Below are 18228 nucleotides of genomic sequence, written 5' to 3'. Positions count from 1 at the left end.
GTTCTGTTTGCATTTTGCTAAGTCTGGGAACCTTAGTTTATTAGTATCACTCACAATAGTGAGAGTATGGTGAATTGCTGTAGGATCTCAGCCACGTAAATACACTTAAACTGCATTTTTACTGTTTACTGATTGGAGTCCTGTCTAATGCATCTCTTATAACTTGTGATGAACTGTACAGGAGTGGTTTGCAGTGCCCTTTATAGATGCAGGCACCTAGAGTTGTAATTTCCCATATACAACTTCCTCTGCTGTTTTCTCAAGTATCTAGCTGAGTGTAGAGCAGCTAAATTGCCCACTGAGAAACATTACTCCAATAATGTTGTTTTAGATCAATCCTAAACCTCTCCTCCCAACACAACTCCAAACCTTGATTGCACCACTTCTTATAGATTACAAAAAAGAGGACCCACAACAATGAATGTGAACTTTCTACTGCTCTCTTGTCTCTGTAGTAAGCATGGTGGAAATGGGTACCCTGAGACAATACAGCAATTGTTTCATGTTTACTGATAACCACCTTATTCCTAAGCAGACTGACACAGTATGCAAGAGATGTAATTACACTATGCCTTTGGAGGCAAAGTTCTTGCATACAAACACTGCTAGCTACAATTGCCAGTAGCACACACACAATACCAACTATGGATCAGACACATACATTTGCATATGTTGAGGCTCATAAATTATATCAACCCAAACCTCAAAGGCCTCCCATACGCTGCCCTTAGCAATCTCCCAAACACTCTACAAAGATGACACTCCCCAGGGCACATAGTCTCAAACTCTAACCCCTTAAGGCAAGCTGCCATACAACCCAATATATTGGTCATTGGACACTCTGTTGTGAAACACACTAATGCTAGCCTTACCAGGCTGAGCAAGGAGATAATCAAAATCAATTGCCTGTCAAGGGCAAGGATCCGCCAGATCACTCATGCACTCAGAACATTGGACCACAAGTACAAGTATGACTCTGTCATAGTCCATGTTGGGTTTTAAGGACCTGAGACATACCTCCCTGAACTATATGAAGAGAGATATGATAGAGCTTTCAGATTATGTGTCCCAGATAGGTATGAGCCTAGCACTGAGCAACATTCTACCTTCTCTAAGGATGATACCACAATATAAACAGACAACAATAAACTTTGACAATTGGCTTAGTTACTGGTGTCATTCTAAGGTAATCCAAAGTTTTAAGCTTGGGAAGACATGCTCGACAAACCACATTGCTTTTTTAGGGATGGTCTGCACCTATCCCCTCTAGGCTTTCAGATATTGACCAAAACATTATCCACCCCTATAGGGCTTTTTTAGACAATGCCAATCTGATAAACTTTCCAATATAGTAAATTATATGCAAGATAAACTGAAGGTGTTACTGTTCAGTGGTAGGAAGCTGAACAAGAAGGTCTTCTCCCTGGAAGAGCTCCTCACCCTGAAGAGTTTTGACATCTGTGAAGTTACCAAAACATGATTTAAAGCCATGGAAGGCACCCTGACAGTACCTCTAATGCTTTCCACACATTTGGACCAGTTACTGCACAAGAAAGGTCAAGGGTAGAAGTGTAGTAATCTACATATAAAAAGTAAGCACGCCTCATGGTTGGTCAAACAATATGACATGCTTGAGCTACTCTATGTTGAACTAATCTTAGGCAGAGTCCAGTACCATACCTTGTTTGCAATAGGTCCCTATCTATGACCCAGGGTAACTACGCCACGTATTTGAATGTGCTGGAGTCACTCACAATTCTGCCCAATGCCATATTCATGGGTGATTTCAACTATCCCACCATAAACTGGGATACATACTCAATGACTAACATGCAGATTCAAAATTCATAGATTTTGTCAATGCAAACAGCCTGACACAGCTAGTCTGCACACCTAGTAGAGGTGCAAATATCCTAATCTGGTAGTCACAAATATGAGGGAACTTTGCAACCCCCTCCCATGTAATATCCTCACTGGTTGTATCAGATCACAAAGTAATCACCCTTGAAATAAATATAAAGGCTGAACTTCCAGCAAACATCAGAAGCATTAAGAACTTTTCTAAGGCTAACCACCTTCTATTAAGTGATGTCAAAGCTAAATTCCAACCTCCACCCCAAACTCATACAACACAGTGGTCTACGCAGAAGTGTTTATAGAAACCCTGTATAAGCATGTAAATAATTGGATATAAATAGCAGTACTACACCAATATAGTCTTAGGAGAAACTCCAAAAACAAGCCTCCATGGTGGGCCTCCAGTATAAAAAGATGTTCAACATAAGAAAGAAAATCTTGTCCAAAATAGAAAAGGCCATGCCCAAAAAACAAAAAAAACTTCCTCTTCAGTCTCAACAAACAACTCAGAGGACTAATAAAGTCCACTAAAGCCAATTTTGAGGCAAAAATAACCAACCGGCTAAGGATAACTGTAAGGCATTTTTCAAATATGTACACAATCATAAAGGAAATACCCAACTGTGTGCTGAACTAATAGTGAATGGAACTTCTCTACACTGAATCAGGTGGTATAGCAAATTTGCTGGTCAATAAATGTAGCTCAAATTTCACCCACTATCACCCCCAGATTCTCCCAGGAAATGCCCTCTACTATGTCTCCCCCAAATATCACTAAAGAACAAGTCCTCACTGCACCCTCCAGAGCTAAAAGCACTGCATCAGTTGCCCTTAATAATATCCTGGGATGCCTCCTAAATATCTTGAAACATGACTTGTAAGGACCACTAGAATCTCTGTTCAACCACAGCCTCCAGAGAGGCTTCATCCCTAGGGAGTGGAGGACTGCGATGATCATCCCCCTACACAAAGGCAGACCATCAACAGACCCAGGGAATTACAGACCCATAAGTTTAACTAGTCTTATTTGCAAGGCAATGGAAAAAGTTATCATGCACCTGATAAACAAAGACAGGAAATCTTCAAACACTGGACCCATTCTAGTTTGGTTTTGTCAAGGGCAGGTCATACCTAGTAAACTCGATGGAGGTACTAGAGCCCTGGACAAGTAGAAAACAGTACATACTGCCAACCTTGACTTGACAAAGGCATTTTATACAATATCTCACTCAGGTATTTTAGACAAACTCACAGATTTAGGCATAAATCCATATGTCACCTGATGGATAGCCAAATGGATCACAGATAGGACACATGCATATGAAAACTTGAAAAGAGACCACAGCTCTGTCTCTTGTGAGTCAGACAGAAATTGGAACAGGTCAGTTAAGGAGTCACCTAAAACAGGTCAGTTAAGGTTAATCATTTGTGAACTGAGGGGGTGGAGTTAGGAACTAAACCTTCTATTTAAGGGGTAAAATAAAACATTTCAGAGCTTTACTGGAAAGCTCACACAGACTCTGCTACAGTTTGTTGTGAGGGAAAGGTTAGTTTGCTTTTTATTTGTTGTATTTTGTATTACTTTATTGACCTTTTCTATATTGTATACTGTGGTTTGTTTTCTTTACACTGTGTTTTACTTGTATTCTGCTTTTAACTGCATATTAAAACTTGAAAAGAGATCACAGCTCTGTCTCTTGTGAATCAGACAGAAATTCCCCCCCCCCCCCCACCTGGTTACTGTTGTGTTCTTAAACACCACTGTCTCTCTAGTTGCCTGCCTATTATGTTACTTTGACCATATATATCATTTTCTCTCTGTTTTTATTGGCTGGTGTGAGTAAGCACAAAATTACCATTTTGTGAATTCACTCCCCTTCAACTATTTAAATTTATTGGCCATCCTACTGTATTCCATAGTACCAGAATACAAAAGTGACCACTTTTTTTCAATCTATCTTGCTGTTTTAAAAATAGTCACTCTCCACTAAAACATAACTTTTTAAACATGTAAAACTTAAGTTACCTACTTTTACATCTAACTCCTCTAATGCACACTGCAGTGTTTAAGATAAACCATTTTTTCAACTTACCTTTAAGCATCTATTGCAAGACCACCAATTATTGGAGAGCCCACATTCTGCCTCTCAGTAGTCATCTTGGGATTAGTGCTTCTGTTTTTTCCTAGTGAGAGAAGGAGTACAGTTACATTATTTCCTGGAGACTGCTGATCACCAGAAAGCTTAATAACTGCTTTATAGGTGACAGCTTGGAATCTGTGCTTATATTCTGATCCTGGTGAGAGTAGGAGCAGAGTGCTTTGATTCCTGACTCTTTCGGGTTGGAGAGTGAGTGTATGTGCTTAATGTAGCTGATTGTTCTGGTTGCTATTCAAGGCATCTACCAGAAAAAGAGTACAAGCCTGCAGACCCTTGCATCATCTGGGACAAGACTATGGATCACCAAACAGGCCGTGCTTAATGTAGCTGATTGGTCTGGTTGATATTCAAGGCATCTACCAGAAAAAAGGTACAAGCCTGCAGACCCTTGCATCATCTGGGACAAGACTGTGGATCACCAAACAGGTCGTGGCCTGCTTCTCTTCTTGGGATTGGTACTAACATTTTGCTTCTGGTGAGAGAAGAAGCAAAGGAGTATTGTATCCCAAAAGAGTGAAGCTGTGCTGAGACCAGCATTAGTAGTAGCCAGGCAGTAGCCATTCATGCAACTCCCCTCTTTTCATCATTCTTGACAAGCTAATTCTTTATTTTTAGTAAGTACTGCTTGATTTCCTCCTAACTTCAGAATATCTGCCTAAAACTTCATCCTTAAATTTTCAGGGTCTATGTATTAGTTTCCCTCAAGTGTTTGGCAGTGCCTGTGCAGACTCAAGACACCTTGAGTGACATTTTTACTATAAAAGGAATATATAAGGAAATAGCTCCAGTACTTAGTAATAATGACCATCCCTCCTGGCATGTCTAAAGATCAGCCCCCTGTGCTTTCTCCTATTAACCTGGTCAACTTGGGCATTTTAGGCAGTGTAGCAACTGCCTCATGTACACAGACAACCCTCTCCTCTTACTTCCCAACACTCAGACTTGTGAGAGATGCACTTATATATCCAAATTGGAAGCCATGCACTCTCAAGCCAAGACCATAATAGTTGGTCAAGAGGAGAGGGTCAACACCTGCACCACACCACATGCAACACATAGCCCTCCAGAACACCCACCATCACAGCTCTCACATAAAAAACACAAACCACACACCCACCTTCATGGAGGCTCTCAATAGAAATCTACCCAAATAGCAGAGACCTCCAAGACAGAAATGCACTCAACCACCACATCAGAGCACAAACCACAAGACACAGCTCACCTACACAGTGTGCCCTTCAACCTAAGCCCCTAAGGCAAAACAGTTTGCCCAATACACTAATCATAGGTGACTCGATAGTGAGGCACACTAATGTCCCACTCACTAGGCTGAATAAGGAGAAGGTAACAGTCAGCTGTCTATCAGGTGCCAGAATCCAACACATAACACACACACTCAGGTCACTCCACAACAAGTACAAGTATGACTCTGTCACTATCCATGTGAGTGTGAATGACCTGAGACTTACTTCCCTGGACTACATGAAAAGAGACATGGAGGGGCTATCAGATTATGTGGCCCAGGCAAGTATGACCCCAGCCCTGAGCAGCATCCTACCATCACCCAGAATGATACTGCAGTACAAGCAGAAAATGATTGACTTCAACAATTGGCTAAGTTTATGGTGTCATTCTAAGGGGATCCAGTATCTGTCTACTTGGGAAGACATGATTGACAGACCTCGATGCTTTGCCAGAGATGGCCTGCATCTGTCATCCCTGAGTTTCCAGATACTGGATAAGGCTCTTGCCACCCCTATAGTGGCTTTTTAGGCAATGTTCCAAAGATCAAATTACCACTGTAACAGCTATAAATAAATGCAATCTGAGAGTCATGCTGCTCAATGTTGAAATTTAAATCTCAAGATGCACTTGCGCTCCTCAAAATGGAGAACATAGACACTTGTGCTGTAATGGAGACCTGGTTTAAAGCAGCAGAAAGCACCCTTGCGCTTCCAGGCTATAACTCATTCCACACCTTTTGGCCCTAGAACATGGACCGAAGCTCAAAAAGTGGTGGTCTCTCCATATTCATAAATGATATGCACACCTCCAGACTAGTAGCCCAGCATAATGCATATGAGATACTTCAGGTGCAACTAACATTGGGTAAGATGGCGATTCAGGTCCTAGCCTGCTATAGGTCCCCAACCATGTCCCAAGACTCTCACTCTATGTTTCTAAGCACCCTGGAAGCTATTAGGGTCCAACCCAACACTCTCATACTAGGTGACTTCAACTACCTCTCCATTAACTGTGAAAACTACTCATGCATCACTACACTGGCCCAACGCTTCCTGGAATTCATCAATTCCAATGCCCTGGACCAGCATATTCTTACCCCCACTAGAAGAAGCAACATCCTTGACCTTGTTATTACTAACACAGGCAACCGTTGCTCTACACCAATAGTCAATTTCTCCCTGGTTAGATCCAAACACAAACTAATTACTATGGAAATCCACATCTCACCCACACATACCCCCCCCCCACAAAGGTAACCACCAGGAAAAACTTCTCCAAAGCTGACTTTGGGTTCCTAAAAACAGAGGTGGTTAACTTCACGGCACCCACATCAATGGAAAAAGATGTATGACTGCCGAATCATACACCAGTGCACTGTAAGAACATATACATAAATGCATGGAACTACCAACAGAATCAAGACTCTCTACTCAAAAAAAAGGAAGCCAATCTGGTGGTCTCCTGCCATTAATAAACTACAACAGAAGGAAGAAACAGTTGCAGGAAAAGGTGAAGTCCCAAGACTGGAAATACTCCCTTATTAGCCTCAAAAAAAAGTTGAGATCCCTCATCAAAACCTCTAAAGCCAGCTATGAAGGCAGAAATGCGGCAGAAACTAAAAACAACCACAAAGCCTTCTATAGTTATATCAAGAATCTCCACGTCAATACCCAGGTTTGTTCTAAGTTACTGCACAATGGTACCTCCTATACTGAGCCAACAGATATTACCAACATACTGGCCGACAGATTCAGTACCAAATTTACCCCTCTCACCCCCCTAAAGGACCAATCACAATACCAGAGGAATGCCGGGTACCCAGCATTACTACAGCACAGGTTAAAGCTGCATTGCCCAAGGCCAAGTATACAGCTTCCATGGGACCCATCAATATCCCTGGATGTGTTCTACATGAACTACAAAGTGAACTAGCACCATATTTGTGTGTGCTGTTCAGTCACAGCCTCACCTCAGGCTTTGTCCCTACCGAATGGTGCACTACTACAGTCATCCCTCTCCATAAAGGGGGAGTGACTACAGACCCTGGGTATTATCGCCCCATTAGCCTGATGAGTCTGATATGTAAGGCTATGGAGCGTCATCATTATGGACCTAATTAACAAGGATATAGGGAATCTCCAAACTCTAGATCCCATGCAATTTGGTTTTGTGAAAGGTAAATCATGCCTTCTCAACCTGGTTGACTTCTCTGAGTCAGTCACCAGAACTGTGGATGAGGGCAAGGCAGTATATACAGCCTACCTCAATCTGGCTAAGGCCTTTGATACCATTCTCCACTCAGGAATTATTGATAAAATCTCCAAACTACGCATCAACCCCTATATCACTAGGGTTGCAAATTGGCTCACAGATAGAGCCCACAGTGTGAAAGTAGAGGACTCCAAGTCAGACTGATGACCAGTCATGAGTGGAGTCCCACAGGGATCAGTCCTGGGTCATCTCCTGTTTGGTATCTACTTCTCAGAATTCCAGGCCACCACAGACGGACTCTGGCTGACCAAGTCCGCTAACGACTGCAAGCTGGGAGCCATTATTAACTCCCCAAGTGATGTAGACCTTATACAGAAAGGCCTCACTGAGACCAATGACTGGTGTTGAAACCATGGCCTTAAGCTTAATGCCAAAAAATGCATCATCATCCCCTTTGGAAAAAACTCAGTTCCCACTAATTACCACATCAATGGGAGCCCACTGAACACTGAATTCGTTATACGAGATCTGGGGACACAGGTTGACAGCAACCTCTCCTTCGACCACCACATTGCCACTGGGGTCAGAAAGTCTTTCTATGTGGCACATCTCATTACCAAGGGTTTTGCATCCAGGAAGAAAGAGGTCATCATCTCTCTCTACTCTTCCCTCATTAGGCCACTCATCGACTATAATGCCCCATTTGGCATGTACCTCACTAAACACATGCAACAGCTGGAAAGGCCACAAAAGTACCTCACAAAAAGGATCCTAGGCCTTAAACACATGTCCTACATGGACAGACTCAAAAAACTCCCACTATTCTCTGTCTCATATCGTCTACTAAGAGGCGATCTCTGCTTGACTTACAAAGACATGTCTAACCCAGCTCTGTTAGAAATGCTACATCTAAAGAAATCAAAATCCCTCCACACCACACGCTCCAGAGACCTCAATCTCATTACCACAATGAACAGAACATTCTGGAGAGACAAGTTCACAACCCAGAGACTGCCCATGCTCTGGAATAGACTTCCCATACATGTCAAGAGGGTGTATATCATAACCGTGAAAGCTGATAATTATGAACGGCATTACATCGAACTTGGAACCGTGAATGCTGAAAATAGCAAGGGCAAGAATTTGGTGGGCCATTCCGCGGCTTCGCTATTTCCTCCACTGTGGTGCGATCTTGGAGTTGGTATATTTAAGTAGGGGGTGTGGGGGGCACAGCCCAAGCCCCCCACATTAGACATAGGTTTGTGGTGTGCTTGTGTTGCGTGTGTGTTTCTCGGAACAGCAATTTTTTCCCTGGGAAAAAATTCGCTGTTCTGAGGTTTCGATTATATCACATTTCGAACTTCCGAGTTCGAGCTTATGGTGTTCGATATTTTGGACGTTCGATAATGTGATATAGACCCTGTGAAGTAGAGCACCTCACTGGCCCTCTCAAAGAGAAATCTTGATGAGTGGATGGGAAATAGAAAGTTCACCCTGAGGAACACTGCAGTGGCTCTACTTGGTAGAGACACTGGGAACTAACATTGGGCGGCATGATGCTAAGGCACTTCTATGGGCTAGGCTTGTAAAGGGTCCAGGGCCATTAGCCTAGTACACACCTATGAACATATGAACCTATGAAGTTAGGGTGGGGACTCCACCTTCACTAAGAAGTCTTTTTCTAGTGGTGTCAAAGAGTGCTTGGTAATGGGGCCTCTCCTATTTGGAATAGACTTCACTGAAGTCAAGGTAAATGTAGAGGGCCTTTAGCTGACCAAATTTGCTGACAGCTGCAAGTTGGGTGCAATCATTGAATCCCCCAAAGATGTAGATATCCTCCAGGAGGGTTCATAGCAGTGAGAAAATTCATCTACATGGCATAACTTACAAGTAAGGGTATGGCATCCAGAACTAAGGAGATCATAGTCCCACTATACTCAGCTCTCATTAGACCAATAATTGAGTAAATTGCACCCTTCAGCATGTACCTGACCAGATATTTGCAACAGCTAGAGCAGCATCTTAGTTTCCTCTAAAAAAATACAGGGTGTAAATAATATGTCCTGTGCAGACTGCCAAAAAAAGCCCTGTCCATGTACTCGGTCTCCTACAGACTACCGAGGGGTAATCTATTCCTAATCTACAAGGCATTCTCTGAACCAGCCCTGATGGATCTGCTACACATTCAAGCAAACAATACTAAAATTACCTGATCTAAGGATCTAAACCTTGTCTGTGACATGAGCAAAACATGTTGGAGGGAGAGGTATATGTCTCATAGATTACCCCTTCTGTGGAACAAACTCCCTATTCATGTGAAACAGAGCTCTTTCTTAAGCCCATTCAAATGCAGTTTAGAGCAACAGATGGAAAATCACAAATTCACCCCTTACTTATCACCTTTGGCCATTATAGACACGGGTAGTTTGTAGATGCCCTAAAGCACAGGCATATACCATTCTAGCCCATTGGCATTGATAACTGGGAAAACAGAAGCATGAATTGCTGGGCTTAAAAGGCTCTACAGCCTAGTAACCTCTTATAATCCTATAATTCTATCATCATGGTCATTGTTTCTTTTACTTTTTCATAATCAAACCTCAGAGGTATACACAGAAAGTTGCAGTCCTTTGAGTGGAATAGTGAATAGGCATGTTATCTGTGAAAGTACAGGTCACTTATAAATTAATGTTAAATGAGTTTATGTGACTTGCCAGGGGAAAATGTATGTGTTAATTTGCAGCAAGTTGGAAATATATTACTTTGATAACTATTTCTTTTTCTTTTCTCACAATCAAACATGAGTGTTGTACACAAAAGGTGCCATTTTGGGGTAGGGCTGAGGAAGCAGGCTATCTGTGAAATCACAGAGCAGTTGCATGAACACTGTTGAATAATTTATTGGGATTATAAGGGACTATAAATATATCTTTGACAAAACAGCCAAAATATGTTATTTTAGTTATTATTTGTTTAAACTTTGTCACAGTCCAACCTTAGGTTCTACTCAGGTGACTATTTTTAGTGGTGTGGAGTGATGAGATGAGTAAAACTAGTAGATTTTCATAGTGCATATACAAGCTATACCAATGCTTGGAAGGACTGTGATAGACATGAGTGACCAAACTTCTATCCCAGGCATACAAAGCAATCTCAGACCCAGCCTTGATGGGACTGCTGCATATCCACAAGTCAAGCTCCATTCGAGTAACACACACGCGTGACCTCAACCTGGTCTGTGACATCAATAGGACTTGTTGGCGAGACAGATTTGTGTCCCAGAGAGTCCCCCTTCTGTGGAATAGACTTTCTCTCCACGTAAAGCAGAGTACCGCATTAATCATTTTTAAGTGCAACCTCGATAACTAGATTGGGAAAAGAAAATACACCCCTTGGATTCCACCTGTGTCCCTGCTGGACAGGGGCATCAGGTGTTAACTTGTCGGAACATGGGCTAATTCTTGTCTAGGCTTGTAAGGGCCTCAGGGCCAATAGCCTAGTAACTTTCTATGATCTCGTGATCCTATGATCCTATTTATTTATTTATTTATTTATTTTGGTATGCTAAACATGCCTTGAAACAACTGTTCATTGGACAGGATAACAGTTATCTGCTTCTAACAGAAATGTTAAAACTTGTTAAATATAAAAAATTTCACTAAAATCGAGTTTTTATCAAATATATTATTGAGGATATTTTTTTTTACTTGATTGCAGTAACACAACCAGACATCTAAAGTGTGGCAAATCAAAAGAGGGGGTGTCGGCAGTCTGTTGATGAAAGGGATTGCTTTTTCGCATCAGATCAAAGTTAAACAGCCATTGATTTAGCTTGTAATGACAAGTGTGTGAGTCTGGGTTTAGCAAGTTGGAATGCATCTCACTGTGGCTATTGTACTTTAGACTATTAAAGTGCATACAGTCCAATGGTTAAAACTGGTGGGTGAAAGTGAATGACTCTACAGGTGAAATATTCATCAGAAAATTCAATGAAATCGGGTGTCTGAGGCACTGGCAAGGTAGGGTAAGCATGCCCATCCTTGGGGGGAGGCACTTACCTTGATGTTCCTATTTGATCCCTGCCAGATGCCTGGGTCATTGTCCTTAGTGGGAAAGGTGGAGGTCATTGGCTGTGCCAACAATAAGGCCAGACAATATGTCAGCATGTCCCCATTGCATGCCCGGTCATCAGATGTCAAGAGGCGAGAGTGCAGGGATGTTAGGGCATAAGTAGAACCTCCACCAACAGTAATATGATGCTGCACTGGGATGCCTTAATCATACTGGCCCCTAACATGGGTTGGAGTAAATCTGGGGTAGTTAGGAAAGCCTGATAGACCAGTGGACAAGGATAATCACCACTATCAACTGATGGTCAGATGCAGAGCAAAAAAAAAAAATTCCAAGTGCAACATTTCAGAAATAAGTATCATGGCCTCTTTTACAGTGCAGTGTTTATTCCTGTTAATGCTTGTTCTTAAAAGGAACATCAAGGTAAGTGCCTTCCTCCAGGGATGGGCAAGCTTACCCTTCCTTGCCAGTCCATCACTGGACTGATACCAAAATATCACAGAGCTCCTTTACAGATCATTCAGTCAGCCCATTTAGAATGCCCTCAGAGAGTTCATAATATGGCTGAAAACATCACAAAGTTACTGTGTAAATATATCTGCACAAGCTGGTGGCCCTTTCTTATTAAAAGTGAAACAAATACACTTTTAGTTTACCAAGAAGCAGAGCTTGAAATGTTGCTAGTGTGGCCCCACTGAATTGCATATTATTTATTTATTTTTATTTTACATTTGTTGACCGGGCTAGTCTAGCTGGATATATGTCCATTTTCAGTAGAGGCCCGGGGAGAAAAGCTCCAGAAAGTCAAGTACAATAGACAATAGACAGAGATAGGTACAGCATCATTAATGCTAAAAACAGGGCAACTGAATAGAGGTAGTACATGAAAATAGACAAATACATAGAAAATACACCAATCATATAAAATGGAAAAATTTTTTTTTTTTTTTTTTTTGCAACACACAGTGAAATACATAAGCCTCAAATGTAATAGAGGTAAAGCTATCAATGTTACAGAGAGGCATCGATTATAGGAAGTTTGGCAGAAGAAAAGGTAGGGAGGTGGAAAAAGAGTTAATCAGGGTTAGTGCAAGAGCATAGCCAGTGTTTGTTGAGATGAATTTTTAGCTGTGTTTTAAAAAGTGGAAGAGAGGACAAAGAAAGGATTTCTGAGGGAAGTTTATTCCAAATTTTGCCAACTGAGTCACCTGCAGAATTATTGGGTTTGGTTATATTTATCCATAGTTTGTTGGAAGAGCGTAAATGTTTTTATATTAAAATAAGTCCAAAGTATATGCTTTTTTGATAGTTCTGTACCTTTGCCAAACAAGAGCTAGGTTGTGCATTTTAGAGTTTTAAGTCTGATTATAATTCTTATGGTGAGGTAGGTCTTTTGAGCTACTGCAAAAGAGTATCATATTAATCTAAACTGCAAATGCTTTGTTAGCAGACACAAATAATCTCATTTTATTTTTTAGATATCTGAAATACATTTTAATTAGGGTTAGAGATAATGCTCTTTTTGCAGTATGGGTGAAGTACAGGGATATGCAGAGATGTTAACTTGCAGTTGTGTATACCTCTATATCTCCATGTTGTACATAGCATATTAAATAGTTTCAAGTCATATGCATTTCTAAGAGATTGTTAATGTTGAATGTTATACTTCCTTAGATTCCTGCATACTTCCTCCATTTTTCTCAGAAGAAATCGCTGGCAGTATCCCTGATGAGGTGAAAGTCAGATGGTGAATTTGTTACTGCATTTCACACTCATATATCATCTGGTATGCCATTCTCCACTATGAATGTGACTATGACACAGTACTAACATTTAAAACACTGGCATAAACACTTTTCCTTTTTGATTATAGTTTTACTTTGATTGGTAATTTGACTGCCAGATTTTTACTGAATCTTATTTCAATTTACCCATTTTTTTTTTTTACTAGAGTACTTGTATTTGAGTGTTTGTTTACCATTTATAGATTCATAAGTCCACAGGTGGCTCAAGAGCCATTTTAAACTGAACCAAGCTTACCCTAAAGTTTCCAAAATATTGCTGACATGGCAATACCCCAAGAAATTTAACAGTTATGATATAGACTTATACACAGCAAGCATTTACAGGCTAGGGATGAGCTTTGCTTCACATGGATGGGAAACTTCTTCCAGTGAAGGAGTAATCTTTGAAACACTTACCTGTCCCCTAACATGTCCTGTTTATGTTGCAGATGAGGTTTATGTCCTTAGAACTGGTATTACTGCTGCTGTTTGTTTTGTGGAAGTGCAACAAATCCATCAGTGTAGGATCAGAGGATGCCTTGTAGGCTAGGCACAGATCGCTGCACAGCAGATTGTAGGAGACAGAGAACAAGGATAGGGTTGTGAGATGGTCTGCACAGAAGTTGTTTACTCCCGGTATTCTTTTTTGTGAGGATCCTCTGTGGTCTCTCAAACTGTTACAAATACTTGGTCAGGTACATGCTGAAGAGTACATTGTATTGAATGATTATTTTCTCACAACAGTAGACAAGTGGTGGTAAGTTATTGTCAGCATGCGTTCCAAGATCCCTGACCACTGGGTCTACTTTTAGGGGCATATTATCAATGTGGTAATTTCCATGGGTGACCGTCTTTCCAAAGAGCACTATTTTATTTATTTATTTATTTATTTATTTATTTATTTTAGTTTTTTACATTGCGTTTTAGTCCATGGCTCTGGCACCAGTTGTTTGTATGCATCAGGCCTTCTTAAAGGGTATCAGAGTATTTAGAGGATTCAATGACCATGCATAATGTGCATTTGTCTGCAAACATTCACCAAAAGCCCTTGGCATTTGCTTGACTTCAGAGAAGTAGATGATAAAAAGGACAGACTCCAGCACTAATCCCTGTGGGGCTCCACTAGTGACTAGCTTCTTTGTAGAGGAAGATTTCTTGGTCCTAACTTATTATGTCCTATCAGTGAACCATCTGGATATCCATTTGGTGACTTATGGGTTTATACCTAATTTTGTAAGTTTATCAACAATGTCTAAGCAAGGTATTGTGTCAAATGCCTTGGACAGGTCAAGGTAGGCAGCGTGTACTGTTTTGCCCTCATCCATAACTTTACTAATCTTCTCGAAGAAGTCCACCAGGATAAGTGGGCATGACCTGCCTTTGACAAAACCAAACCTGGTAAGGTCCAGTGTCTGTAGGTGCCCTATGTCATTGTTTATCAAATGCATTGTAATTCTTTCCATGATCTTGCGTATGAAACGTATTAGACATAGAGGTCTGTAGTTCACCTGGCCCATGGAAGGGCCCTATTTATGTAGAGGGATAACCATTGTAGTTCTCCAGTTATTTGCCTCACAAATTTAAACTCAACTAAATCTAGATAAATAAATAAATCTAAATTTACAAATTTAGCACTAAAAGCAGTGCAATTAGTATCAATACACTCTATATTAAGTAATTTTATCAAAGGTCTTTTAGTCTGGTAAATAGCTTAAAGGGAGAGACTTTGCAAAAATTATATTTATATGCTTATTTTCAACAGACAATAGGAGATGGAGGAAATAATATTGTCAAATTACCATAAGGGAGGGCAACAACAGATACACTGGTTTAAAAAAACACAAGTACAACAGGGTGGGTGAGAGAGGAAAAACATTAAGACCCTTAGCTCAGAGCTGACTTGTCTGGAACTACCTTAATGCAAAAGCATGTCCTGAACTAGCCTAACACACACTCACTTCATAAGAAAGCAACTAGAGTGGAATACCAACAGTTTATCCACTTAATTGCAAAATGCAGTGCACCTATGTACTGTAATTAGTAATGTAGGCTTAAAGACAATAGTTAAAGCAGATACAGATTGCTGAAATGAAATTAAAAAAGGATTGAGAAATGAAAAAGCTTCACTTTCCTTTGTTGCTGTACATAATGGAATTATTACAAACAAGCAGCAATTTAAACCAGGGGTGTAGCAAGCAAATTCCATTTTGTACTCAACAAGCTCTTATTGCTACCCTCGTTGGACACCTGACACTTATAACTGGATGCATCTATCAAAATGCTGCCCTGTAAGCACATAATAAATGCACGCAACATTTTCGGTTGTTCCCCCTAAAGTATTGAATATATTGTTTTTAGATTAGCAATATACTGCACCTGTTGTTAAAGGCATTGACTTAGACAGCTGCAGAAATAATACGACCCAAAAAAAGCCATGTTGATGTGATGCTCAGAAAAAAATGTATTCAGTAGAGTACAGAGAGTATCCCTAGCTACACCCTTGATTTAAACACTCGGCAATAACAGCTTGGGAATTCTTAGACCCTTAGCTCTGAGCTTGTCTGGTCTGGAACAACCTTAATGCAAACACATGCTCTGAACTATCCTGACACACAATCATTACATAAGAAAGAAACTAGGGTTTAATACCAACAGTTAGCCTACTTAAATAGCAAAACAGCTATGTACTAGAATTACTAATACTGGATTAAAGACCATACCTAAAGCAGATATAGACTGTTAAAATGAACTTAAAAACATTTCGCATTTTGCATTTCTGAAGAATCTTATAGGTTTACATAAGTACTAGTCTAGCCGCCCTTATGGGGCATTTTAAGCCTAGCCAATTTCCCTCAAAGGTGAGACTCAAATCATGTACCTTGTGTCTATAAGGTAAATCATTATGATAACCCCTCCCCCAGTGCACAAGTATGACATTAATAATCAGAAGTTAAGGAATCACATAAGGTATGGGATAGACTATGAAAAGGAGTGTGGCTCTGGTGAAATGAGTTTGGGTAGTGAGCTGGGTATCGGAGGAACTGGCCAGGGGGAATGAGTGTCAGCGGCTCAGATTGGCTCATAAATCCCACAAGAAGGGACATGGCTCATTTCACTCTGCTGACAGAAGCTGCTAAAAATCAGATGTCACTGCAACAAGACATGTCCTGCATGTCTAAAAATGTGTCACACTGCAGATGGAAAGTGGTGTGTGTGTGTGTGTGTGTGTGTGTGTGTGTGTGTGTGTGTGTGTGTGTGTGTCTGTGCTTGTTTCTGTGTACGTGCATATGTGAACGTGCATGTGTGTGTGTGTACATGCACATGTAGACATGTACATGTGTGTACATGCATATGTGGATGCACATATGTGCATGTGTGTGTGTGCATGTTTTTGTTTGTGTGTGTGTGTGCAAACATATGCATCAGTGGTTCAGCTCCTCAGTTCTCACTTCAGGTGTGCTCCCATCAGCTGATGCAGCAATGGGAGTAGGAGCCAATAAAATTAACTAATCACTTTAGGATGGGTGCCATTCTCAGCTTTTGCCTCCCTCTCCTGATTTCTCAGATTGAGAGGCAAGGCATGGAGAATGAAAGAGCCTTTCAGCAATAGAGGGCATGAAAGCCATTGGAGCATTGTGTGGAAATGTCAGGAAACTGTGGCATGACAGTTCACAATAAACCATATTCTCTTTCTCTCTCTCTCTTCTTTCCATTCCAAAGAACTAGCAGTATGCAAGCCATGATAGGTGCAAGACAACACAATACTGATACACATTTGCAAAATGTTGTGAACCTCCTCTAAGCAACTGACTTCAAGTGAATTTATTACTATAACAGTGATGTTTATTTATATTAAAGGGATGGAAAATGCAGCTGCATGCTCAGAGTACATTTTCCCTTAAACTAAAAGGTTTGGGAGGTCACTCAGTGGAAGTTCTAGCTTTGCTGAAGTTTTCATTTTATTTTTACTGATTGTTTTTTCAGTGACCTTCTCACTTATTGTTTTAGTTTGTTGTTTGGGATATTTTTGCAGTGACCCTAATGATAATGGGCATCAGCTGGGTATAACAACCCTGTGTTTCTTATGCTTAGTCAAACACTCTGCTTGTGCTGTGCTGATGAGGTCATAACAAGGCCGAAATATGCATATCCACAACTAGTGGGGTTTGGTTTTATTGGCCTGAAATTGTCCATTAAAATGACGAAACAAGTCATGGGCATTCAGAATTGCCAATTAGCTGAAATACCTGATGTTCATAAGGGTCATTTGCATATATCCCATGTGCCTCTGATACAAGAGGTTTGGGAGGTCACTCAGTGGAAGTTCTGGCTTTGCTGGAGTTTTCATTTTGTTTTTACTGATTGTTTTTTCAGTGACCTTCTCACTTATTGTTTTAGTTTGTTGTTTGGGATATTTTTGCAGTGACCCTAATGATAATGGACATCAGCTGGGTATAACAGCCCTGTGTTTCGTATACTTAGTCAAACACTCTGCTTGTGTTGTGATGATGAGGTCATAGCAAGGCTGAAATATGCATATCCACAGCTAGTGGGTTTGGCTTTATTGGCCTGAAATTGTCCATTAAAACAACAAAACGAGTCATGGACATTCAGAATTACCAATTAGTTGAAATACTTGATGTTCATAAGGGTCATTTGCATATATCCCATGTGCCTCTGATACAAGTGGTTTGGGAGGTCACCTCAGTGGAAGTTCTGGCTTTGCTGGAGTTTACATTTTGTTTTTACTGATTGTTTTTTTCAGTGACCGTCTCACTTATTGTTAAACTAAGAGGTAGGGAAATACATATTTTTTTGTTTCTGGCTGGTGCACTGGTATTTACTGTTAGCCAAGAGACAAAATATTATGCAGCAACAACATTTTGAAAAACACAATCTGG

Source organism: Protopterus annectens, chromosome 2.part0 (assembly GCF_019279795.1).
Source record: "Protopterus annectens isolate FY-2018-M chromosome 2.part0, PAN1.0, whole genome shotgun sequence".
In the NCBI taxonomy this organism is placed as follows: Eukaryota; Metazoa; Chordata; order Ceratodontiformes; family Protopteridae; genus Protopterus; species Protopterus annectens.
The sequence above is the reverse complement of the archived record's forward strand: the minus strand, read 5'-3'. Positions refer to the sequence as shown.